Source organism: Oncorhynchus keta, chromosome 4, assembly GCF_023373465.1.
Source record: "Oncorhynchus keta strain PuntledgeMale-10-30-2019 chromosome 4, Oket_V2, whole genome shotgun sequence".
In the NCBI taxonomy this organism is placed as follows: Eukaryota; Metazoa; Chordata; class Actinopteri; order Salmoniformes; family Salmonidae; genus Oncorhynchus; species Oncorhynchus keta.
In genome coordinates, this window is record NC_068424.1 from 65,970,835 (window position 1) to 65,996,339 (window position 25,505).

The window sequence follows — 25,505 nt, forward strand, 5'->3', positions numbered from 1 at the left end:
TTTCCAGCATAACTCATCCTGATTGAATCAGATTCAATAAAAAAAACACAACATTCTATTACATAGGAAAGCATATAATTACATTGGGTAGAAATTATTATCGATTATTGATTATACACTCGGGACTCCCGAGTGGCGCAGCGGTCTAAGACACTGCATCTCAGTGCTAGACGTGTCACTACAGACCCTGGTTTGTTTCCAGGCTGTATCACCACCGGCTGTGATTGTGTGTCCCATAAGGCGGCGCACAATTGTCCCAGCGTTGTCCGTGTTAGGGTTTGGCCGGGGCAGACCGTCATTGTAAATAAGAATTTGTTCTTAACTGAGTTTCCTAGTTAAATAAAGGTAAAATAAATACACAAAAATACAAGATTTGTTATGGGGCCACAGCTTCAGGATGAGTATCGGTCTCCCTCTGCTGTCAGACTGAAGATCAGCAGGAGACAGTCTTATATTGAGATGGTCTGTACTACTTATTTGTTGTTAAATAAATTAGATATATTCTTAGTACAATACACTTTTTTGTAAATTGTACATTGAAACGTGAAAGTCACCACTCACCACTCACGTACACACACACAACCAAGAGGCTGGAAGCAGCAGGTTCAGCCACAGAGCAGCGCCCCTTGAGCAGGTTAGAGGTTAAGTGCCTTGCTAAAGGGCCAAATGACAGGTAAAAAGTTGAGCTGTTTGATGATAACTGACTGGAAGGTGTGATATCTTGTTGTCCTTTTCAGGTGGACATAAACAAACACTATAGTGCCATGCAAGACTGTGTTTTACTATATAGTGAACAGCAGCCGTACTCAACAGGCAGACCAAGATGGTAGTGAACAGCAGCCGTACTCAACAGGCAGACCAAGATGGTAGTGAACAGCAGCCGTACTCAACAGGCAGACCAAGATGGTGTTCTACTATATAGTGAACAGCAGCCGTACTCAACAGGCAGACCAAGATGGTGTTCTACTATATAGTGAACAGCAGCCGTACTCAACAGGCAGACCAAGATGGTGTTTTACTATATAGTGAACAGCAGCCGTACTCAACAGGCAGACCAAGATGGTAGTGAACAGCAGCCGTACTCAACGGGCAGACCAAGATGGTAGTGAACAGCAGCCGTACTCAACAGGCAGACCAAGATGGTGTTCTACTATATAGTGAACAGAAGCCGTACTCAACAGGCAGACCAAGATGGTGTTCTACTATATAGTGAACAGCAGCCGTACTCAACAGGCAGACCAAGATGGTGTTTTACTATATAGTGAACAGCAGCCGTACTCAACAGGCAGACCAAGATGGTGTTCTACTATATAGTGAACAGCAGCCGTACTCAACAGGCAGACCAAGATGGTAGTGAACAGCAGCCGTACTCAACAGGCAGACCAAGATGGTGTTCTACTATATAGTGAACAGCAGCCGTACTCAACAGGCAGACCAAGATGGTGTTTTACTATATAGTGAACAGCAGCCGTACTCAACAGGCAGACCAAGATGGTAGTGAACAGCAGCCGTACTCAACAGGCAGACCAAGATGGTGTTCTACTATATAGTGAACAGCAGCCGTATTCAACAGGCGGACCAAGATGGTGTTTTACTATATAGTGAACAGCAGCCGTACTCAACAGGCAGACCAAGATGGTGTTCTACTATATAGTGAACAGCAGCCACACTCAACAGGCAGACCAAGATGGTGTTTTACTATATAGTGAACAGCAGCCACACTCAACAGGCAGACCAAGATGGTGTTCTACTATATAGTGAACAGCAGCCACACTCAACAGGCAGACCAAGATGGTGTTCTACTATATAGTGAACAGCAGCCGTACTCAACAGGCAGACCAAGATGGTGTTCTACTATATAGTGAACAGCAGCCGTACTCAACAGGCAGACCAAGATGGTGTTCTACTATATAGTGAACAGCAGCCGTACTCAACAGGCAGACCAAGATGGTGTTCTACTATATAGTGAACAGCAGCCACACTCAACAGGCAGACCAAGATGGTGTTCTACTATATAGTGAACAGCAGCCGTACTCAACAGGCAGACCAAGATGGTGTTCTACTATATAGTGAACAGCAGCCGTACTCAACAGGCAGACCAAGATGGTGTTTTACTATATAGTGAACAGCAGCCGTACTCAACAGGCAGACCAAGATGGTGTTTTACTATATAGTGAACAGCAGCCGTACTCAACAGGCAGACCAAGATGGTAGTGAACAGCAGCCGTACTCAACAGGCAGACCAAGATGGTGTTCTACTATATAGTGAACAGCAGCCGTACTCAACAGGCAGACCAAGATGGTGTTCTACTATATCGTGAACAGCAGCCGTACTCAACAGGCAGACCAAGATGGTGTTCTACTATATAGTGAACAGCAGCCGTTCTCAGCAGGCAGACCAAGATGGTGTTCTACTATATAGTGAACAGCAGCCGTACTCAACAGGCAGACCAAGATGGTGTTTTACTATATAGTGAACAGCAGCCGTACTCAACAGGCAGACCAAGATGGTAGTGAACAGCAGCCGTACTCAACAGGCAGACCAAGATGGTAGTGAACAGCAGCCGTACTCAACAGGCACACCAAGATGGTGTTCTACTATATAGTGAACAGCAGCCGTACTCAACAGGCAGACCAAGATGGTGTTCTACTATATAGTGAACAGCCGTACTCAACAGGCAGACCAAGATGGTGTTTTACTATATAGTGAACAGCAGCCGTACTCAACAGGCAGACCAAGATGGTAGTGAACAGCAGCCGTACTCAACAGGCAGACCAAGATGGTAGTGAACAGCAGCCGTACTCAACAGGCAGACCAAGATGGTGTTCTACTATATAGTGAACAGCAGCCGTACTCAACAGGCAGACCAAGATGGTGTTTTACTATATAGTGAACAGCAGCCGTACTCAACAGGCAGACCAAGATGGTAGTGAACAGCAGCCGTACTCAACAGGCAGACCAAGATGGTGTTCTACTATATAGTGAACAGCAGCCGTACTCAACAGGCAGACCAAGATGGTGTTCTACTATATAGTGAACAGCAGCCGTACTCAACAGGCAGACCAAGATGGTGTTTTACTATATAGTGAACAGCAGCCGTACTCAACAGGCAGACCAAGATGGTGTTTTACTATATAGTGAACAGCAGCCGTACTCAACAGGCAGACCAAGATGGTAGTGAACAGCAGCCGTACTCAACAGGCAGACCAAGATGGTGTTCTACTATATAGTGAACAGCAGCCGTATTCAACAGGCGGACCAAGATGGTGTTTTACTATATAGTGAACAGCAGCCGTACTCAACAGGCAGACCAAGATGGTGTTCTACTATATAGTGAACAGCAGCCGTATTCAACAGGCGGACCAAGATGGTGTTTTACTATATAGTGAACAGCAGCCGTACTCAACAGGCAGACCAAGATGGTGTTCTACTATATAGTGAACAGCAGCCACACTCAGCAGGCAGACCAAGATGGTGTTTTACTATATAGTGAACAGCAGCCGTACTCAACAGGCAGACCAAGATGGTAGTGAACAGCAGCCGTACTCAACAGGCAGACCAAGATGGTGTTCTACTATATAGTGAACAGCAGCCGTATTCAACAGGCGGACCAAGATGGTGTTTTACTATATAGTGAACAGCAGCCGTACTCAACAGGCAGACCAAGATGGTGTTCTACTATATAGTGAACAGCAGCCGTATTCAACAGGCGGACCAAGATGGTGTTTTACTATATAGTGAACAGCAGCCGTACTCAACAGGCAGACCAAGATGGTGTTCTACTATATAGTGAACAGCAGCCACACTCAACAGGCAGACCAAGATGGTGTTTTACTATATAGTGAACAGCAGCCACACTCAACAGGCAGACCAAGATGGTGTTCTACTATATAGTGAACAGCAGCCACACTCAACAGGCAGACCAAGATGGTGTTCTACTATATAGTGAACAGCAGCCGTACTCAACAGGCAGACCAAGATGGTGTTCTACTATATAGTGAACAGCAGCCGTACTCAACAGGCAGACCAAGATGGTGTTTTACTATATAGTGAACAGCAGCCGTACTCAACAGGCAGACCAAGATGGTGTTTTACTATATAGTGAACAGCAGCCGTACTCAACAGGCAGACCAAGATGGTGTTTTACTATATAGTGAACAGCAGCCACACTCAACAGGCAGACCAAGATGGTGTTCTACTATATAGTGAACAGCAGCCACACTCAACAGGCAGACCAAGATGGTGTTCTACTATATAGTGAACAGCAGCCGTACTCAACAGGCAGACCAAGATGGTGTTCTACTATATAGTGAACAGCAGCCGTACTCAACAGGCAGACCAAGATGGTGTTTTACTATATAGTGAACAGCAGCCGTACTCAACAGGCAGACCAAGATGGTGTTTTACTATATAGTGAACAGCAGCCGTACTCAACAGGCAGACCAAGATGGTGTTCTACTATATAGTGAACAGCAGCCGTACTCAACAGGCAGACCAAGATGATGTTCTACTATATAGTGAACAGCAGCCACACTCAACAGGCAGACCAAGATGGTGTTCTACTATATAGTGAACAGCAGCCGTTCTCAACAGGCAGACCAAGATGGTGTTCTACTATATAGTGAACAGCAGCCGTACTCAACAGGCAGACCAAGATGGTGTTCTACTATATAGTGAACAGCAGCCGTATTCAACAGGCAGACCAAGATGGTGTTTTACTATATAGTGAACAGCAGCCGTACTCAACAGGCAGACCAAGATGGTGTTCTACTATATAGTGAACAGCAGCCACACTCAACAGGCAGACCAAGATGGTGTTTACTATATAGTGAACAGCAGCCACACTCAACAGGCAGACCAAGATGGTGTTCTACTATATAGTGAACAGCAGCCACACTCAACAGGCAGACCAAGATGGTGTTCTACTATATAGTGAACAGCAGCCGTACTCAACAGGCAGACCAAGATGGTGTTTTACTATATAGTGAACAGCAGCCGTACTCAACAGGCAGACCAAGATGGTGTTTTACTATATAGTGAACAGCAGCCGTACTCAACAGGCAGACCAAGATGGTGTTCTACTATATAGTGAACAGCAGCCGTACTCAACAGGCAGACCAAGATGGTGTTTTACTATATAGTGAACAGCAGCCGTACTCAACAGGCAGACCAAGATGGTGTTTTACTATATAGTGAACAGCAGCCGTACTCAACAGGCAGACCAAGATGGTAGTGAACAGCAGCCGTACTCAACAGGCAGACCAAGATGGTGTTCTACTATATAGTGAACAGCAGCCGTACTCAACAGGCAGACCAAGATGGTGTTCTACTATATCGTGAACAGCAGCCGTACTCAACAGGCAGACCAAGATGGTGTTCTACTATATAGTGAACAGCAGCCGTTCTCAGCAGGCAGACCAAGATGGTGTTCTACTATATAGTGAACAGCAGCCGTACTCAACAGGCAGACCAAGATGGTGTTTTACTATATAGTGAACAGCAGCCGTACTCAACAGGCAGACCAAGATGGTAGTGAACAGCAGCCGTACTCAACAGGCAGACCAAGATGGTAGTGAACAGCAGCCGTACTCAACAGGCAGACCAAGATGGTGTTCTACTATATAGTGAACAGCAGCCGTACTCAACAGGCAGACCAAGATGGTGTTCTACTATATAGTGAACAGCAGCCGTACTCAACAGGCAGACCAAGATGGTGTTTTACTATATAGTGAACAGCAGCCGTACTCAACAGGCAGACCAAGATGGTAGTGAACAGCAGCCGTACTCAACAGGCAGACCAAGATGGTAGTGAACAGCAGCCGTACTCAACAGGCAGACCAAGATGGTGTTTTACTATATAGTGAACAGCAGCCGTACTCAACAGGCAGACCAAGATGGTGTTTTACTATATAGTGAACAGCAGCCGTACTCAACAGGCAGACCAAGATGGTAGTGAACAGCAGCCGTACTCAACAGGCAGACCAAGATGGTGTTCTACTATATAGTGAACAGCAGCCGTACTCAACAGGCAGACCAAGATGGTGTTTTACTATATAGTGAACAGCAGCCGTACTCAACAGGCAGACCAAGATGGTGTTTTACTATATAGTGAACAGCAGCCGTACTCAACAGGCAGACCAAGATGGTGTTCTACTATATAGTGAACAGCAGCCGTACTCAACAGGCAGACCAAGATGGTAGTGAACAGCAGCCGTACTCAACAGGCAGACCAAGATGGTGTTCTACTATATAGTGAACAGCAGCCGTATTCAACAGGCGGACCAAGATGGTGTTTTACTATATAGTGAACAGCAGCCGTACTCAACAGGCAGACCAAGATGGTGTTCTACTATATAGTGAACAGCAGCCGTATTCAACAGGCGGACCAAGATGGTGTTTTACTATATAGTGAACAGCAGCCGTACTCAACAGGCAGATCAAGATGGTGTTCTACTATATAGTGAACAGCAGCCACACTCAGCAGGCAGACCAAGATGGTGTTTTACTATATAGTGAACAGCAGCCGTACTCAACAGGCAGACCAAGATGGTAGTGAACAGCAGCCGTACTCAACAGGCAGACCAAGATGGTGTTCTACTATATAGTGAACAGCAGCCGTATTCAACAGGCGGACCAAGATGGTGTTTTACTATATAGTGAACAGCAGCCGTACTCAACAGGCAGACCAAGATGGTGTTCTACTATATAGTGAACAGCAGCCGTATTCAACAGGCGGACCAAGATGGTGTTTTACTATATAGTGAACAGCAGCCGTACTCAACAGGCAGACCAAGATGGTGTTCTACTATATAGTGAACAGCAGCCACACTCAACAGGCAGACCAAGATGGTGTTTTACTATATAGTGAACAGCAGCCACACTCAACAGGCAGACCAAGATGGTGTTCTACTATATAGTGAACAGCAGCCACACTCAACAGGCAGACCAAGATGGTGTTCTACTATATAGTGAACAGCAGCCGTACTCAACAGGCAGACCAAGATGGTGTTCTACTATATAGTGAACAGCAGCCGTACTCAACAGGCAGACCAAGATGGTGTTTTACTATATAGTGAACAGCAGCCGTACTCAACAGGCAGACCAAGATGGTGTTTTACTATATAGTGAACAGCAGCCGTACTCAACAGGCAGACCAAGATGGTGTTCTACTATATAGTGAACAGCAGCCGTACTCAACAGGCAGACCAAGATGATGTTCTACTATATCGTGAACAGCAGCCGTACTCAACAGGCAGACCAAGATGGTGTTCTACTATATAGTGAACAGCAGCCGTTCTCAGCAGGCAGACCAAGATGGTGTTCTACTATATAGTGAACAGCAGCCGTACTCAACAGGCAGACCAAGATGGTGTTTTACTATATAGTGAACAGCAGCCGTACTCAACAGGCAGACCAAGATGGTAGTGAACAGCAGCCGTACTCAACAGGCAGACCAAGATGGTAGTGAACAGCAGCCGTACTCAACAGGCAGACCAAGATGGTAGTGAACAGCAGCCGTACTCAACAGGCAGACCAAGATGGTGTTCTACTATATAGTGAACAGCAGCCACACTCAACAGGCAGACCAAGATGGTGTTTTACTATATAGTGAACAGCAGCCACACTCAACAGGCAGACCAAGATGGTGTTCTACTATATAGTGAACAGCAGCCACACTCAACAGGCAGACCAAGATGGTGTTCTACTATATAGTGAACAGCAGCCGTACTCAACAGGCAGACCAAGATGGTGTTCTACTATATAGTGAACAGCAGCCGTACTCAACAGGCAGACCAAGATGGTGTTTTACTATATAGTGAACAGCAGCCGTACTCAACAGGCAGACCAAGATGGTGTTTTACTATATAGTGAACAGCAGCCGTACTCAACAGGCAGACCAAGATGGTAGTGAACAGCAGCCGTACTCAACAGGCAGACCAAGATGGTGTTCTACTATATAGTGAACAGCAGCCGTACTCAACAGGCAGACCAAGATGGTGTTCTACTATATCGTGAACAGCAGCCGTACTCAACAGGCAGACCAAGATGGTGTTCTACTATATAGTGAACAGCAGCCGTTCTCAGCAGGCAGACCAAGATGGTGTTCTACTATATAGTGAACAGCAGCCGTACTCAACAGGCAGACCAAGATGGTGTTTTACTATATAGTGAACAGCAGCCACACTCAACAGGCAGACCAAGATGGTGTTCTACTATGTAGTGAACAGCAGCCACACTCAACAGGCAGACCAAGATGGTGTTCTACTATATAGTGAACAGCAGCCACACTCAACAGGCAGACCAAGATGGTGTTCTACTATGTAGTGAACAGCAGCCACACTCAACAGGCAGACCAAGATGGTGTTTTACTATATAGTGAACAGCAGCCGTACTCAACAGGCAGACCAAGATGGTGTTCTACTATATAGTGAACAGCAGCCACACTCAACAGGCAGACCAAGATGGTGTTCTACTATATAGTGAACAGCAGCCGTACTCAACAGGCAGACCAAGATGGTGTTCTACTATATAGTGAACAGCAGCCACACTCAACAGGGAGACCAAGATGGTGTTCTACTATATAGTGAACAGCGGCCACACTCAACAGGTAGACCAAGATGGTGTTCTACTATATAGTGAACAGCAGCCACACTCAACAGGCAGACCAAGATGGTGTTCTACTATATAGTGAACAGCAGCCACACTCAACAGGCAGACCAAGATGGTGTTCTACTATATAGTTAACAGCAGCCGTACTCAACAGGCAGACCAAGATGGTGTTCTACTATATAGTGAACAGCAGCCGTTCTCAACAGGCAGACCAAGATGGTGTTCTACTATATAGTGAACAGCAGCCGTTCTCAACAGGCAGACCAAGATGGTGTTCTACTATATAGTGAACAGCAGCCGTACTCAACAGGCAGACCAAGATGGTGTTCTACTATATTGTGTACAGCAGCCGTACTCAACAGACGGACCGCGGTCCCAATCCAGACACTGAAAAGGGTCAATACATTTGCATCTTTGCTCAAAATGCATGTAATAGCAGACAATTCCAGAAATGCATGGCTATAACATATAGTCTATAGGGTGGCCAAAGTGGATCTTAATTCGGCACATGACATAGTTACATAGCGGTCTTAAACTTATTAACTTAATGAAAACTTTGGCAGTGATATAATTGAAATTGTTACGGTGAGAAAAATATATAATTTTGATTTCACCTAATTTTAGCATAAATGTTACATTTCTTAAAAAACAAATTTTCCATTGTCAAGAGGTTAGATAAATAAAAATGAATATAGTTGTTACGCCTACTCCTGCTCCTCCCTCCCTCCCTCCCTCCCTCCCTCCTGGCCTCGACGTGGTCTACTAACCTCCCACCGGTCCTGGCAACCCACATTGTGCACACCTGGCAAACTTCAATGCGCACACCTGCTCCCCATTGTTACGCACACCTGAACTTCACTAACTACGCGGTTCATGTTTTGTATTTTTTTCATGTTTATTATTATCTCACCTTCTGCTTCCTGACTCCCTGCGTATACATTACAATAGTAAGTGCCCGACAATATATCATGTTTGTAGTACTTTTTGTAGTAATTTAAATGCATTTTATTGCTTTTGGTATGTTTCAAGTACAATAAAAATACATTTTGACAAAAATATATTGTAGCTCCGGCAGCTCTCTTTAGACCACCCATGGGAGGAAACTGTCATCCAGCTCCTGTCTTATCTTGTACACTACCACTTTTGCAGTTTTAATGAGACTAATATAAGTGCATGTGCTAAGACAGTCAACATTTCATTGCAAAGCGAATTAGCCTATTTTTATATTTTGCCATATATTTTAATGTAAACATATATTTCTTACAAATAGAATGAAATGCAATATATTGCATAAGACATTTCTCAAAAACATTGGTGAATGTATTTTACAACATATTTTTCTAACACATTCTAAAATACATTGTTGAAGGTATTTTACAAAATATGTTCATTTTATATATTCTAAAATATATTGTTGAATGTATTCCAGAATGTATTTTGAAATAAATGAATAAAAAAATGTAACATATTACGATATACATTTTACATATGTTTATATATACATTCTAAATACATTCCTGTAGTAACCAAAAAGAAAGTGTTAAACTAATTAAAATATATTTGAGATTTGAGATTCTTCAAAGTAACCACCCCTTGCCTTAAAGACAACTTTGCATATTCTTGGCATTCTTTCAACCAGATTCATGAGGTAGTGACCAGGAATGCTTTTCCAACAGTCTCGAAGGAGTTCCCACATATGCTGAGCACTTGTATGCTGCTTTTCCTTCACTCTGCGGTCCAACTCATCCCAAACCATTTCAATTTGGTTGAGGTTGGGTGAATGTGGAGGCCAGGTCATCTGATGCAGCATTCCATCACTCTCCTTCATGGGTCAAATAGCCCTTACACAGCCTGGAGGTGTATTGGTTCATTGTCCTGTTGGAAAAAAAACGAGAGTCCCACTAAGCGCATACCAGATGGGATGGCTTATCGCTGCAAATGTCTGTTGTAGCCATGATGGTTAAGTGTGCCTTGAATTCTCGATAAAAGTCACTGACAGTGTCACCAGAAACACACCCCCACACCTCCTCCTCCATGCTTCACGGTGGGAACCACACATGCAGAGATCATCCGCTCACCTACTCTGCATCTCACAAAGACACGGTGGTTGGAACCAAAAATCTCAAATTCGGACTCATCAGAACAAAGGACAGATTTCCACAGGGCCAATGTCTATTGCCCATGTTTCTTGTCCCAAGCAAGTCCCTTCTTATTGTTGGTGTCCTTTAGTGGTTATATCAGAGGTAACTTGGGGTCTTCCTTTTCTGTGGGGGTCCTCATGAGAGCCAGTTTCATCATAGTGCTTGATGGTTTTTGCAACTGCACTTGAAGAAACAGTCAAAGTTCTTGACATTTTCAGAAATGACTGACCTTCGTGTCTTAAAGTAATAATGGCCTGTCGTTTCTCTTTGCTTATTTGAGCTGTTCTTGCCATAATATGGATTGGTATTTTACCTAATAGTGCTATCTTCTGTATACCACCCCTACCTCGTCACAACACAACTGATTGGCTCAAACGCAAATGAACTTTTAAGAAGGTTTATTGAAATGCATTCCAGGTGACTACTTCATGAAGCTTGTTGAGAGAATGCCAAGAGTGTGCGAAGCTGTCATCAAGCCAAAGGGTGGCTACTTTGAAGAATCTCAAATATAAAATTAGTTTAACACATTGTTACGGTTTTCTTCCGTCGAAGGAGAGTCGGACCAAAATGCAGAGTGGTTAGTTCGATACATCTTTAATGAAGGGGGGGAAAAAACAATACAAAAACAACAAACGGAACTGTGAAAACCTATACAGCCTATCTTGTGACAACTAACACAGAGACAGGAACAATCACCCACAAAACACTCAAAGAATATGGCTGCCTAAATATGGTTCCCAATCAGAGACAACGATAATCACCTGCCTCTGATTAAGAATGCCTCAGGCAACCATAGACTTTCCTAGACAACCCTACTCAGCCACAATCCCAATACCTACTAAAACCCCAATACAAAAACACACCACAAAATAAACCCATGTCACACCCTGGCCTGACCAAATAAATAAAGAAAACACAAAATACTAAGACCAAGGCATGACACACATTTATAGTTACTACATGATTTCACAGTTTTGATGTCTTCCCTATTATTCTACAATGTAGAAAATAGTAAAAATAAAGAAAAACCCTTGAATGAATAGGTGTGTCCAGTTTTGACTGGTACTGTATATTTACACTTTTTTCCTTATGGGCGGGCGACTCAGACTTTCAACTTACTGCTGTTGAGAATTGTAATAGTAGAATACTTAAACTGCAATTTCGAAATTTGGTAGTCAATGGAAGTTCTCCTCTTAGTGAGCGAGGACATCTATAACCCGTCAGAAATGTCCAGTTGATCAACAAGCCCATGTTACCTAGGTAGGAGCCAGGTTAGGTGCCCAGGGGCCTCAACCCCTAGGGGGCCGCAATTCATTTTTGGGAGTCACTCAGGTATCATATGAACACATATAAGACATAGTAAAATGTATAAAATTTCAGGAAATTAGCTTTAAAACTGCTAAATATTCTCCCCACCTACAACAGGGGGGTAGAATTTTGAACCATTTGGGGTTATATGGGGTGCAAGGTGGGTTTGTTACTATGCCGATAAATTACAATATCCGCCCGGACCTTTGCCACCTAGGAAATGTGTCTGACCGGACCTTCTGAAATAGTAGTTGAGTACCCCTGGTGTACAGTATGTCCAATTCCATTGGCAGTTTGAAACTCTGATCATCCTATGAACTTTGTCATGGATTTTAAAATTAACAGTTGAAATCTGGGAGAATAGTAGAGAACAGTTGGGCCTGTCCATCACTCAAATTCCACTGTATTACTCTAGGACCTGTATCTGTCTTAAAGCATACAAAACACTTTGGCCCCATCTTGTGGTTCGAGCAGTACTCTACAAATGTAACCTGGGCAACATGTAGGTATACTGTTGCTGTGTTTATTAGGATGGATTGATATGTAGGATTCTTGATACTTGGGTTTTAAGGTAAAATAAATACTTAAAACCCTAACCCATAACTCTATGGTTATACTTATTTGTATAGGCCCTATAGATCAGGGGTGTCAAACTCATTCCACTGAGGGCCCAGCGTCTGCGGGGTTTTGTTTTTTCCTTTCAGTTAAGAACTATACAACCAGGTGAGGTGAGTTCGTTACTAATTAGTGACCTAGTTCATCAATCAAGTACAAGGGTGAATCTAAAATCTCAAACAATTCGGCCCTCCATGGAATGAGTTTGCCACATACTATAGATGACCTGCAGATACTAAACGAACAACAAACTATCAACTGCAACAGCTTGCTGGTATAAGGGTTAGGGAAAAGGTTAGGTTAAGGGTTATCTATTAATATCAGTCCAGTAACCCCTTTAACCCCAGTAGTTGAGCATATACCCAGTTCATACAACAGTCCAAGCAAAATAAATGAATAAATTCAACGTAGGTCAATTTACTTTAAATGAGATGGAGTATTCAAATCCAGGGATAGCCAATGGGACATCACCATTTTGTTGATATGTTTTGCAAACTGTATCTGACCCTATGATTCCTCTTTCGTAGAGGTGCGGTACAGCACTACTACTGTACAATAGGTTAGTATAACAACAAAAACCACTATCATGGTATTTTGTATATGTACAGTATTAGAAACAACCCACTCAAATAATTATTTACTATTTAGATCAAGTCAACATTTCCTCCAATGTCAGTGCAGTTTAGAGATTGGACTTTGACTCTTTACCCATAATGCCTCCAGAAATATCCTGCTTTGAAAATTATAGCTTTAACCAATCCCACTTTCCCCTCTAATACTTTGGCTAGAACATGACCACACAGAGCTTGGACTACGTCAAATCTTTCAGCATTCAGTTTCGCTTACTCTGTTAACAAAGACTTGGAGCTCCTTTGAAAGAAAACACTATTAGCACAGGCGACTGAGAGGGTCTCCTCTTGCCCATGCACTGTAAGCATTCCACTTTGAAAAAGATAATATTTGCTCCTTGAAAAAGTGAGGTAATGCGTGGCAGCAGAGTTGATCCGCGAACGATTGCAGTGAAACTTTAATGCCATACATCACCAGGTTCATTTATCACAGTGCTTTCTAAAGTGATCTATCAACACGACACGCTGTTTGGCACCCTCCTGTTATTTCAGCTGATTACTAAATCAAGACTCAATTCAATGGCCAAATCTCTCCTTCTGCTGTGTTGACGACTGACTCTTCTGTAAACCATTGAGGCTGTTAATGGTTTGACAAGGCTCAAGACCAGTTAAGTCATGATGTGTCACAGTGACCCAACAGATATATCCTTTCTGATGCTCCATTAATATTAACAATGCCCCAATTTTCAAAAAATATAATCAGTCATCACAGTTTTTCTTAAGGGGCTAACTTTGACATAGTTGAAACAATACCATACACAAATCATTCAGTTCATAACATAGCACTGATTGGTGTAATTTAAGGGGCACTCGGGATTCAAACAACAACAAACTGGATTACCCTGCCACACGTTTTGGAAAACAGGGGGCTGCAGAAATGTAACCACTTTCAAATTCAAAGACAGAGCTATGGATGCAAGCATTGACCATCCATAAGATCAAAATTAGTCAAAACATGTATTTACAAAACCCACATTGCCCCTTTAAAAAAACATATATGGTGTGGGAATTGTTTACTCACCAACTTTAAGAAGGATGGCAACTGGTTGGATATTATATGTTACTATTCAGGTTATTTGCTGGCTTTCTCTGTCTACGGTTCTCTGTCTACAGTAAGAAGCTAGAATTTTCATGTTGACTTAAAGAAGCTATGCTACTGAGCATAGGAAGAACGATAAGCTCTTCCTACATGTGCATTTCCACTAGTACATGTGACTGGTGACCCATGACCCAACAGATAGTGTACAAATGAAGTGGAATATACAAAGACAGACAAACTACAGACTACACAACCGCCAGAAAAACAGGCCAAAATGGCTCCTACATAACACAACCACTACACAACCAGGCCAAAATGGCTCCTACACAACACAGCCACTACACAACCAGGCCAAAATGGCTCCTACACAACACAGCCACCACATAACCAGGCCAAAATGGCTCCTTTACATCACAACCACCACACAACAAGGCCAACATGGCTTCTACACAACACAAGAAGGCCAAAATGGCTCCTACACAACACAACCAGGCCAAAATGGCTTCTACACAACACAGCCACTACACAACCAGGCCAAAATGGCTCCGAAACAACACAACCACCACATAACCAGGCCAAAATGGCTCCGACACAACACAACCACCACAAAACCATGCCAAAATGGCTTCTACACAGGGTAGCCTAGTGGTTAGAGTGTTGGACTAGTAACTGGTTCAAACCCCGAGCAGACAAGATACAAATCTGTCGTTCTGCCCCTGAACAGGCAGTTAACCCACTGTTCCTAGGCCATCATTGAAAATAAGAATTTGTTCTTAACTGACTTGCCTAGTTAAATAAAGGTAAAATAAATAAAAAAATATAACCGGGTCAAAATGGCTCCTAAAGAAATGTCTCCATCAATTTACAGTTCATTCATTCTCAGCTTACTGCATTCTCGTAACCATGGAGGATTTAGCCATTTTGCATTTATTAACAAAAAATCACACATTTACTTGCATGACAGTACGTAGATCTTTCAAGGAACTATCTTTAGATTATACATCATAGAATCCTGGATAGGATAGAACTTTATTGTTAATCGAAAAGGAAATGTGTTTATTTGCTATCAACACACACACAAAAGCAACAGAGGTTTAGCAACAGAGCAGAGTGCCTGCAGCAGGTTTGGGGTTAAGTGCCTCGCTAAAAGGTTCAACATTTCTAATGCCAGCAACCCTCTGGATGCCTGCTCACACCCAATAGATTTTCCCTATCAGCCCTGGGACTTTAACTGGCAACCTTCCGGTCACTGGCTGCCTCCCCAACCTCAAGGCTACTGCCACCCCTAATCCTGCAGCGATGACACTTGTTCCTGTAAATGTCTGCTAACGAGCAATATTTGGAAACCACCAAGATCTCTGGGACATGAACCAAATAGTCATATCATATTCCATCTGAGCGCTACAGACAAAGGATTAAGCCACTTAGCATCTCCACTCTAAGCATTCCTTCTCCTCTGCAGCTCTACAGGCGATGCAGTGTGAAGGGTTACACAAGTTCACCACCAACACAACACTGCTGGATTAGGAGCAATGGGGCTCACAAAACGACTCCCATATCACCATCTGTTATCGCTCTGGATGTGTTGGTGTGCTGGTTCTCTTGCTGCAGTTTAGCGCATTGTGGAGGGAGCCAGCTGTGTGGTATTTGGTGGGTGGTATTCAAGTGCAATGACTCCCACCACTGTGCAATGACTCCAACCACTATGACAGCATCTCTCAATGCAGCCGTCTCCCCCTTAACCCCTTTCCAAAATGAAGCACTCAGCTGGTTGAGTCCAAATCAATATCTGCCCTGGGAATTTTGGGGGAGGATGTAACTTTTTCCATGTTGAGAACAATGTAAATTGTTAACACAGCCGTCCCACAGGGAATAGACATCAGTTAAATGCTTAGATTTTATTTATATTATATTGAATGGGTATGGGTATGGGTAAAAAAATATTGAAATGCGTATAGATTGATGACATTGCAAATCTAATAATTTTTCCACATTCATCCACATTTTTCTTTAAATTAATGACGTGGATATAGCGTTGATTCAAACAGACTGTGCCCAGTGCGATCTTTGGCTTATCGTTCACTGTCAGAGGAACAACAGATGAGTTCTTTTTGATTAATGTGTTTGCATAAAAATACACAACACAACCGCTACACAACCAGGCCAAAATGTCTCCTACACAACACAACCACCATATAACCAGAACAAAATGCCTCCTACACAACACAACCACCATATAACCAGACCAAAATGTCTCCTACACAACACAACTACCATATAACCAGACCAAAATGTCTCCTACACAACACAACCACCATATAACCAGACCAAAATGTCTCCTAAATAAATGTCTCCATCAATTTACAGTTAATTAATTCTCAGCTTACTGCAATCTCCCAACCATGGAGAATTTAGCAATTTTGCATCTATCACACATTTACTTGAAAGACAGTAGTAAATACTACAATAATGTCCGTCAATCACTACAATTCCCCAAAAATGACACTTTTTAAAAACTTTAGTACAAGCCATTTAATTTGCATATTACCTTCTAATTCCACAATTTGTGCCACCGATAAGTGAGAAACCTATATGCCAACAATAGACCATATTGTGCTCCCTAAAGGTTTTAGAAAATTCTCTATCTATCTATGTGTCTATCTCTACCTACCTACCGACTTACATTAAGGTTATGAAAAATGGCTATTTTAGTGCTTCTCCAGTAGGTTTCCTCAGGGAGAAAGCATACACTTCTACACGACCAGTCAAAAGTTTTAGAACACCTACTAATCCAAGGGTTTTTCTTTATTTTTACTATTTGCTAGATTGCAGAATAATAGTGAAAACATCAACACTATGAAATAACACATTTGGAATCATGTAGTAACCAAAAAAGTGTTAAACACATTCTTCAAATAGCCACCCTTTGCCTTGATGACAGCTTTGCACACTCTTGGCATTCTCTCAACCAGCTTCACCTGGAATGTATTTCCAACAGTCTTGAAGGAGTTCCTACATACGCTGAGCACTTGTTGGCTGCTTTTCCTTCACTGTGCGGTCCGACTCACCCCAAACCATCTCAATTTGGTTGAGGTCAGGGGATTGTGGCCAGGTAATTTGATGCTGCACTCCATCACTCTCCTTCTTGGTAAAATAGCCCTTACACAGTCTGGAGGTGTGTTGGGTCATTGTCCTGTTGAAAATATGGGATGAAGTATCCTTGCAGAATGCTGTGGTAGCCATGCTGGTTAAGTGTGCCTTGAAATCTAAATAAATCACAGACAGTGTCACCAGCAAAGCATCCCCACACCATAACACCACCTCCTCCATGCTTTATGGTGGGAAATACAAATGCGGAGATCATTCGTTCACCCACACCGCGTCTCACAAAGACATGGCGGTTGGAACCAAAAATCTCAAATTTGGACTCATCAGACCAAAGGACCAATTTCCACCGGTCTAATGTCCATTGCTCATGTTTCTTGGCCCAAGCAAGACTCTTCTTATTATTGGTGTCCTTTAGTAGTGGTTTCTTTGCAGAAATTCAACCATGAAGGCCTGATTCACACAGTCTCCTCTGAACAGTTGATTTTGAGATGTGTCTGTTACTTGAACTCTGTGAAGCATTTATCTGGGCTGCAATATCTGAGGCTAGTAACTCTAATCAACTTATCCTCTGCAGCAGAGGTAACTCTGGGTCTTCCATTCCTGTGGCAGTCCTCATGAGAGTCAGTTTCATCATAGCGCTTGATGGTTTATGCGACTGCACTTGAAAAAACGTTCTTGAAATGTTCCATATTGACTGACATTCATGTCTTAAAGTAATGATGGACTGTGTTTTCTCTTCGTTTATTTGAGTTGTTCTTTCCATAATATGGACTTGGTCTTTCACCAAATAGGCTATCTTCTGTATACCCCCCCTACCTTGTCACAACACAACTGATTGGCTCAAACACATTAAGACAGAAAGAAATTTCACAAATTAACTTTTAATAAGGCACACCTGTTAATTTAAATGCATTCCAGGTGACTACCTCATGAAGCTGGTTGAGAGAATGCCAAGAATGTGCAAAGCTGTCATCAAGGCAAAGGGTGTGTTTTTTAAGAATCTCAAACAAATCAAAATATATTTTATATTTAACACATGTTTGGTTACTACATAATTCCATGTGTTATTTATTTATTTCCTTTTTTTTTAAATAAAGAAAAACCCTTGAATAGGTAGGTGTTCTAAAACTTTTGACCGGTTGTGTGTCAAAGATAATACAACAGAAATACTATAGTAAATACTACAGTAATGTTTGTAAAAACGCCATAGTAATTAATACAGTCTAAAAAAAACATGACAGTAAATGCTACAGTATACTACAATCCTTAAAAACACAACATTAATTACTATCATTAGTGGCTGTAGTGTTTTTGCGGACTTTAGTCCACAATAACGCAACAGTGAATACTGCAGTATTTATACCATAGTGTACCATAGTTTTTTGTCATGTGGGTAAGTCATGATTTATGAAAACCTAATCAATATGTGTGATAAGGTTGACAGGTTTGGTGACAGTTTCCACACGTTGTTCTGTACTGATACACAGAACGTTTGATACAACCACTCTGATAAATGCTTCGTACATCCGTTTGTTCACCTGAGTGTGGACTAACTAAGCGGCTATTGAGCTTCTGACATTGGGTATAACAAGGAACGATGCCCAAATCAACATGTTTCCCTGGGATCTTCTTTTCTCTTGGTGCTGACAGACAGTAGTGATTCAACATACAGTACTTTCATTCAAGTCAACATCAATGCATAACTAAGTGAAAATTCAAGCTAAGATGTATTATTTCTGTTTGTTTATATGTATGCCAAGTTCTCTATTGTACAAATTAACTTGTTGTAGATGAGGTAAGGATAATCTGGGCACTTGTTAATTCCACTTTCTTTTCACATTTTCCAGCAGTTACAGTAAGAGGTGTGGTCCCCCCCCAAAAAATGTGCCCCTATGATTCAACTCCTTCCGTTCCTCTTGGATGAATGGGATAGTTTGAAAAAGGGTACAGTGAGACATTGAACATAAATAGCTTATTTAAGTAGGGTATGTTATAGCGGCTGTGGGCTACTTTGTCTATAGAGACAAACACCCTGCAATGATTTATTGGCTCTACATCATACCTCATTCAAGATGAAAAACTAGGTGACTTAAAGAGTTCAGCCCTCACTGTCGTTGATCTTACATAACGCTCCACCTTCCAGGACAGAGCCCAATTGACAAATTCATAGGTGTGAAAACACTGTCCGTTTCTTGAGCCCCATTCATGGCAGATGCCCTCTGAAGTGCTCTTATTCAAATGTATCATTGCCAAGAACTTATCCCAAATCCTATCTTCTGTAAGATGATCCCTGTCTTTGCTGAAACCTGTTCAGCACAGAGCCAGTGTTGTTGACATTAAAAACCAGGGGTACATTTTTACCTTCACCTTGAGTACTGTTTTACAGTAATGTCTTATGATTCAACGGTTACTGACTAATCTTTTCAATGGAATAGTTTTATGAGACAGCGGACCAAGGAAGACATCTTGAATAAACTCACATTAGAGCTTGAATAAATAAATGTATAATAAAAGAATGTCGGCCTTCTGACGTCTACTCCGACATTTATGGGTGAGAAACGGAGAGACTTCACCCTCATTCCCCCTTTCTCCTTTTAGCTTTATTTATTTCCAACTGACTGTCTCTCTGCACCTGCTTTTAAAGGTCTCCCAGCTTGTGTCTTTATGAACCCGTATGAAAATACACTATGATTTGCTTAATCATCAGACAGCCAATGGAGAGGATCCACTCTTGTGTGTGGTCTTCAGGTCAGTGTCTGAGAGCCCTAGCGTCCCTCAACCCTGGAGAACAGTCATCTCTCTGTGTGGTCTTCAGGTCAGTGTCTGAGAGCCCCAGCCCCAACTCCGGAGAACAGTCATATCCCTGACGGCCACACCTCAGTGCACTTTAAATCACTTTCCTCCACATGGCGCAACAACACATTTCATTCTGGCTGACTCTTGTAGGAGCATTCTCTAGACCCTCCTCACTCGCCAAAGTGTTTGTTTTTTATGTGACTGTTTATGGTGTGTTTTTGCGTCCCTTGTGTGTGTGTGTGTGTGTGTGTGTGTGTGTGTGTGTGTGTGTGTGTGTGTGTGTGTGTGTGTGTGTGTGTGTGTGTGTGTGTGTGTGTGTGTGTGTGTGTGTCTGTGCGCGCATGTATGCAAGCATGAGGGTGTATATTACTGCACGTGAGTGAGAGAGTGAGAGAGACTGTTCCCATATCTGTGAGCACATGGTGTTCATTTTGTCTCAATCACTTTTATTAAGGGTTTGTCCAGGCATCTCCATCACAGTTTGGATTAAGACACCTCCCTGCTAGCTGACATTCGAACGAAGTACCAGTTAGGAATTCATGCAGAAATCAGGAACATTCCAGCCTGCCCTTGACTTTGTCTCCATTGGATTTCATTGATCGCGGCTCATAAATTAGCAACGACGTGCATCTGCGGGTGTGGTTTGTATGTCTTTATGACCATAAGTGGGCAGCTCTAATACACATGCCTTGCATGCACCACACATACTGAGAAGATTTGCCAAGCCACGGCAATAGTCTGTCAGAATCCCTTTGTATGGCCACAATGGCAAATGCATTGGCACCTTCGCTTGCATGTACAAGCACAAGAAACAGGCAATTGTGGTGTTATGCGGGTCCCATATTCCGAAATACCTCCATTGAATGACAGATTTGTGTTTTAGGATTCGGCAGATATAATATCTGTGTTGGCATTGAGAGGGGGCCAGTTCTTAAAGTGATGCTCCAGAGGTTCAGAGGTCTTTAACGAAACATCTGATACCCGTTGTGTTGACAGAGGGGCTAGACTAATCTATCCACTGAAACAATCAGTTCTTGTCACCAGGCCCTTGAAATAGTCATTGAGGGGCTGCTTCATTGACAAAGGTATGCTATCTCCTTTTATATCAAATAAAACAGAACTGTTAAAACCTGAAGGTTCTACCACCTTTCAAATCAAAATGTCAAATATACTCTGTCTTCTTTAATAATAAACTATCCAGGATACATCTGCACCTCTACTGATATGGAAGAGAACATTGCCTTATTCAGTTGGTTGCAGTGTTTCTAACACTGCAGATAGGAATAGCGCTAACCGGATTCCCTATTTAGCAAGATGGGGTAATGTTACTTCAGGTCGCTAATGTTACTTCAGGTCGCTAACATTACTTCAGGTCGCGAACGTTACTTCAGGTTGCTAACATTACTTCAGTTTGCTAACGTTACTTCAGTTTGCTAACGTTACTTCAGGTTGCTAACGTTACTTCAGGTTGCTAACGTTACTTCAGGTAGCTAATGTTACTTCAGGTTGCTAACGTTACTTCAGGTCGCTAACGTTACTTCAGGTTGCTAACGTTACTTCAGGTTGCTAACATTACTTCAGTTTGCTAATGTTACTTCAGGTTGCTAACATTACTTCAGTTTGCTAATGTTACTTCAGGTTGCTAACGTTACTTCAGGTTGCTAATGTTACTTCAGGTTGACAAGCCAATCTAATATAACAGTTGCCACTACGTCATATTATTATTTTTATGATTTTCTGATCGACTGATTAACAACTCACGGGCCTCCTGGGTGGCGCAGTGGTTAAGGGCTATGCCACCAGAGACTCTGGGTTCGCGCCCAGGCTCTGTCGCAACCAGCCGCGACCGGGAGGTCCATGGGGCGACGCACAATTGGCCTAGCGTAGTCCGGGTTTGGTCGGGTTTAGTCGGTAGGGATATCCTTGTCTCATCGCACACCAGCGACTCCTGTGGCGGGCCGGGCGCAGTGCACGCTAACCAAGGTCACCAGGTGCACAGTGTTTCCTCCGACACATTAGTGCGGCTGGCTTCCGGGATGGATGCGCACTGTGTTAAGAAGCGGGTTTGATTACAGGCTCAAAATTGTTTCTTCTGAAACTCATCAGTCTATTTCTTGTTCTGAGAAATTAACGGTATTCCATGTGAAAAATTGCGTCAACGTCAACAGTGAAGAGGCGACCCCGGGATGCTGGCCATCTAGGCGAGTACCTCTGTCCAGTGTCTGTGTTCTTTTGCCCATCTTAATCTTTTCATTTTATTGGCCAGTCTGGTGCGCTTTTTCTTTTCAACTCTGCCTAGAAGGCAGGAGTCGCCTCTTCAGTGTTTACGTTGATACTGGTGTTTTGTGGGTACTATTTAATGAAGCTGTCCGTTGAGGACTTGTGAGGCCTTTGTTTCTCAAACTAGACACTCTAATGTACTTGTCCTCTTGCTCAGTTGTGCACCGGGGCCTCTCACTCCTCTTTCTATTCTGGTTAGAGCCAGTTGGCGCTGTTCTGTGAAGGGAGTGATACACAGCGTTGTACGAGATCTTCAGTTTCTTGGCAATTTCTAACATGGAATAGCCTTCATTTCTCAGATCAAGAATAGGCGGGTGAGTTTCAGAAGAAATTAGTTATTTGTTTCTGTTCACTTTGAGAATGTAATCAAACCCACAAATGGTGATGCTCCAGATACTCAACTAGTCTAAAGAAGGCCAGTTTTATTGCTTCTTTAATCAGCACCACCCTTTTCAGCTGTGCTAACATAATTGCAAAATGGATTTCTAATGATCAATTAACTTTTTAAAATTAAAAACTTGGATTAGCTAACACAATGTGCCATTGGAACACAGGAGTGACGGTTGCTGATGATGGGACTCTGTACGCCTATGTAGATATTCCATTTAAAAAATGTAAATTAGTTAGTAATTAGTCATTTACAACATTAACAATGTCTACACTTTATTTCTGATCAATTTGATGTTGTTTTAATGGACAAAAAAATGTGCTTTTCTTTTTTTTACCTTTATTTAACTAGGCAAGTCAGTTAAGAACAAATTCTTATTTTCAATGACGGCCTAGGAACAGTGGGTTAACTGCCTGTTCAGGGGCAGAACGACAGATTTGTACCTTGTCAGCTCGGGGGGTTTGAACTTGCAACCTTCCGGTTACTAGTCCAACGCTCTAACCACTAGGCTACCCTGAAGCTGCAAAAACACGGACATGTCTAAGTGAACGCAAACTTTTGAATGGTGCAATTGCCATACCAGGCAGTGATACAGCCCGACAGCATGTTCTCAATGCTGTATCTGTAGAAGTTTGTGAGGGTTTTAGAGGCCAAGCCAAATTTCTTCAGCCTCCTGGTTGAATAGGCACTGTTGCGCCTTCTTCCCCACACTGTCTGGAGTGGAGAATTTCAGATTGTCAGTGATGTGTACACCGAGGAACTTTAAGCTTTTCACCTTCTCCACTCCATCCTCGTTGATGCGGATGTGGGCGTGCTTCCTCTGCTGTATCCTGAAGTCCACGATCAGCTCCTTCATTTAGTTGACATTAAGGGAGAGGTTATTTTCCTGGTAGCACTACGAAAGGGCTTAAGGGTCTTAGGCAGTGCTTAATTTGTAAATTGGGAGGTCGCGGAACATATTGTGAATGTGAGAAGGGGATTGACCAGGGGGCTCTTAGGTAGTGGAACACATGAGAAAACAACTGAAAAACACAACGTAGCAGCGCAGCAACCTAAGTAAACAGCCAAGTAGCCTACTATCTATGGTGGTGAAATTGACACCACTCCCCAAGTAGCCTACTATCTATGGTGGTGAAATTGACACCAATCCCCAAGTAGCCTACTATCTATGGTGGTGAAATGGACACCACTCCCCAAGTAGCCTATTATCTATGGTAGTGAAATGGTAGTGAAGTTTTCCAAAACCTCCCACAACACAGCCATTTCCTTGTGTGTATTATCCCCCCTATTTCTTGTTTTGCTCCTGGTGTCTGTGACACATTTGTGTCCTTTAGCAGTTCATGACCCCACATAGGGGACTAGGTTGAATTTGTTCAGGGGTGGGCAAACAAGTTTTAAAGAGTAGTCCTGATATGGTGGAGGTATACAGGGAGGCGCGGATTGCAGTGTAAATTGGGTTAATTTGAGAAAATCCCCACCGGCATTCTACACTGGAGATGGGGATGGTGCTGACCACCACCAACAGATTTTTAAGTCCATCTGGAATGTCTCTTTTACCATTGGTGTCCTTGTACTGCTTGTTGGCCCATATGACCGTACGCGGACTGTCAATGCCAAACTGCCGACAGAGAGATTCTATCTCTGTTTCTCTGTACGGTGCTCCTGTGTCCTCCAGACAGTATTGCACCTTCAGCTCCTCGATGAACTGGCTGTATCCTTTTTGTCCACCGCCGTCCTCCTTGAGAGAACATTCTAGCCCCCATGTTCCTTGCCAAGCTCTTGAAAAACTCCCACTGATTAAGGACTCTGTGTCTTCCACCATTCAGTTTGACACCTTGGAAAGAGTTCTTCTGAATCTCTCTCTCTGGCTGAGTTGTGTGTGTTGGCCTGGCTGCTCTGTCATTGCACTGAATACCCTTCCCTGAAGACTGCCCTGTTTGCAGTAATAATTGCGCATTCTTTCTTTTGGAGCTTGAGTGACAATTCAGATAGTTTTTGAAGTGCATCACACACAAGGCCTAGATTGTCAACAAACGCATGTGAGGATATGCGTATGGCAAGGACACAATAGCTCTGATGGGTCAAGCCATCGCAGGAGGCATCCTCAGCTGCTGCCATGAAATGCTTTGAAGAGCTGCGTTATTTTTCCACACACACTCTACAGTTCTAAAACTGGATGCCACCCAGCTAGTGTCCAAGATCCTGCCAATTTGAAACAGCTGAAGGTCTAACCCTAAACTTTAAATATGTTGCTGTATGTTGGAGCAAGCAACATTGGAATGGAGAATTCTCACAATGTCAAGTCCATTTAACTCCTGGCAGTCAATTTCTTGCTCAAAACCATGTGACGTTTAGCCTCCTTGTAAGCTGTTCGGAATACTCTGGCTGTAGTGTCTATGTTTTTATTTTGAGCGTTAACTACAACCTGTGTTAAGGTGTCCTCTTTAGCCTTGTCTACAATGCTTGCTTCCGCTAAATGGGCTTTGGTTCGGGGATGTTCAAAAATCTTTTTTTTCAGAGGGCTCTTTCTTGTTTTTCTACGTCGGAGGCAGAGGACGTTACTGTACATTCCACACACTATTTTTCCAGT